Below are 3223 nucleotides of genomic sequence, written 5' to 3' on the forward strand. Positions count from 1 at the left end.
CAGCATATGAATGCTGTAATGTTGCTATTCTTATACTTTAAGTATTTTATTTTTCTATTAACAGGTGCTTGCCATTTGTTGACTTTTTAAAAAAATCAACTTATAAACTTTTCTTACAAAACAAAAATGAGGTTCCTAAAAATCTCAACTTGACCAGATATGAAACAATTTAAAAACCTTTAAAGGTGTATTGAGAAAAACCAGGCTTTAGAAACACACAAACACATACAGACACATGTTTGTCATTACTGAAAAGAGAGGTCTTTAGGTAAAAATAATTTTTAAAACCTCATGTTGCATAGATACTGTAGATAGTTCTATTTATCTGGTCAGTGGGCAAAAAGAGCACTTAAGGTCTTCAGCTCCAATCTTTTGTTCATTTCTTATTGCTGGAATTTTATATTCATTTATTCTTGTTGGGCTAAACTGGATGATGGTAGAGATGGTAAGCGGGTATTTATTCAGCCCCGCCCTGCTCAGCCTAGGGAGTAGACGAATTCTCAGTTGGTGGGTGGGCTGTTTTTGTCTCTTCGCCATTTTGTGGTTTAGGGTTTTCTGGGCGTCTGCGTTGGTAATTGAAGTTGAGGTGGTACCAACACTGAGGCAGCTGCAGACATTGTATCTCATCTCCTGATTTCCCTTATCTTGTTCATTGCAGTCCTCTTTAGGCTCTTTGGCGAGGAAGACCCCTGCAGAGTCATGGTCTATAACCCTGAAACATATTCTGTCTCACTGGTCTACCTTGTTCTCCTGCACCTTGTCAGCTCCCTCCATCACCTCACCGGGCACAGGAGGGTTAGAAGACCGTGGTCCAGGCCTCTGGGGTCTCCGCATGTAGTAGGATGGAAAGCGTCCCCTGCAGTAGGGTAGGGCCAGTGCGGTTGAGCCTGGCCTTCGGGAGCACTCTCCCCACCCTCCTTCTCTCCCCACTCCTACTATTCTGATAATTCTGTTGGGAATTGGGTGGAGGACCCCTGCGATGTGGAGAGCGTTGCCGGCTGCATATTTACTGCCTTGCACTGGAGCTCCACCAGGGCCTGTCACAGTATGGGCTGCCTCTGCACCCTTTTCTCCTTCAACAGCAGCAAACTCCACAGCCTCTCCATCTCCTACACTGCAAAGGGACTTCCTGGGGTTATTCTTTATGGCAGTCTGGTGTACAAATACAACTTCCTTGGTGTCATTCCTGTTGATGAAACCATATCCGTTTCTTACATTTAACCATTTCCCCAAAACCTTCGTTGGGATGATCTTCTTGTCCCTCAGGCAGGCACCTCAGATGTGAGGCTGCTGGGTCTCGGGGTCGCTGTTCCTGGTGGCGGGGATGATGACTGGGGCCGGCTGCGGCAGCGGCGCCCCCTCCCGGGGTGTGATGATAACTAGGCCAAGGCGGTGGGGCTGCTCAGGGCTCTCTCCACTCCCGCTCCCCATCAGACTCTATTCTTATACTTTTTAAACTTTATTTCTTTGAATGAGTTTAATGCACTTTAACATTTCTTAGACTTTATTACCTCTATGCTTTATCTCATTAATTCTTACCATGTTTGTTTGAGCACAGGTGATAGGAAGGTTATTACCCTTGTTTTGCAGATGACAAAACAAGGCAGGTTAAATTACATTCTTTAAGGCATTGGGGGATAAAAAGTAACATAAGGACTAGGACTCGACCAACACAGCAAAGAGGAAGAGGGAAATAAAAAGAGACTCCTGGCAGCTGAAGTTGGGTATGGGGTGTGGGAACAGAACAGAGCCTATATGGGGCCTGTTGCCATGGAGCTACTTGACAGTAAGAGGTAGTTGGCAATAGTGGTCAAACTGATCACGATTCCGTTTGCCCAGCCCAGACTATAAGAACTTTTCTAAGAAGTAGATGCTAAATGTGAAGGTGGACCTAATAAATTTTCTAACCTAACATTTTAGCCAGAACCTAATTTTCATCTAAAAGCTCGAAAACAACAATGACTGCTAAGTCTTACAGTGCTTGGTATTTTATATGCAGTATCCTGGTTAAATATTCATGGACAGATACTATTATTGTGTCCATTATACAGCAACTAAGGAAGCTGGAGTTTTGGTCCAGATCACAGCCTGTAAATGGAGCTAGCACCTGAGTCTAGATCTGTCCCAATTTGAATCTGCACTTAACAAAATTGTGCTCTAATGTTTCTCCAATATCTACTATCCTAACAGTTTATAGTACTATCATTTTTGCCTGCATACAACATTGCTTTATAAAGGTGCGTTTCAATTTCTTTATGAGAATTTTGAAGCTTTTGTCACTTAGTCTACCTAGTTAGAAAAACCTGGTTTGTTTTCTTTCTATGAAAAAAAAAAAAAACAAAGGACAGTGATGTTATGAAAAGCATACAAACAAATGGTATGCAATGTCTCAAAACACTACTGCAATTCATTTCAACAAGTATGTAGGGAGGCCTCATTTGTACCATCTAATATGCAGAGAACTTGAGATATGAAGATAAATAATACAGTTTCTATCTTCAGGGAATTTATAGTAATTGAAATAGACCCCTTTCTTTGGCAGGGCAACATGGGTGTCTGCACTCTGTTCCACTCATTTGCAGTGACAGCAGGGATACTGCAATCTTAATGTCTTTTCTGTCTATCCCAGGGATCCTATGAAAGATACCTACCTACAGAGTGGCTTCCTTCTGCAAATGATTTTCCTGAGCAGCCTTCACTGGTAGTTTCCCCAGGGCCACAACCACTTCTAGTGATGGCCATGGAGACATGTAATAAATAACCAGTTGGCAAAGCTCAGAGTCAGTGCAGAGGAAGGACTATTTGTAACTATTCCAGACCTGTGAAATAATCGTAGAAAAGACTGAGTCTTCAATGGTACATAGTATTAAAGCTGGCAAGAAGTGGTTATTTCAGGGGAGAGAAGTATAGGTGGAAAGACCAGAGCCATGGTGGGGAAGTATAAGAGGCATGATGAGAGCAGATTTCTTAAGTTCTGCAATGCCACGAACAGGCACTTAAATTTTGATATGGACAAAATGGAAAGACACTAATCAATGCACACATTACAGACCTGAAGGCCGGGTACAATAGGCATAGGTAATAGTTTTCTATAATCCAGTGGTTTCCAAAATGTGGCTCACAGAGCACTTGAGTTCTAAGGAGTCTTCTCATTAGCCACCCATGTAATGTTAATATTTACAAAGTCAGTCCTTTCTAGGGTTAAAATAATGTACACATGGAG

At 42.3% G+C, this 3223-nt stretch overlaps 1 pseudogene; it reads right to left on the reverse strand.

Moving 5' to 3' along the window:
• Positions 1-457: 457 nt before the first annotated feature.
• On the reverse strand, positions 458-2742 carry LOC118520513 (Y-box-binding protein 1 pseudogene; annotated as a pseudogene).
• Positions 2743-3223: the final 481 nt, after the last annotated feature.

This window comes from Halichoerus grypus, chromosome X, assembly GCF_964656455.1.
Source record: "Halichoerus grypus chromosome X, mHalGry1.hap1.1, whole genome shotgun sequence".
Lineage (NCBI taxonomy): Eukaryota > Metazoa > Chordata > Mammalia > Carnivora > Phocidae > Halichoerus > Halichoerus grypus.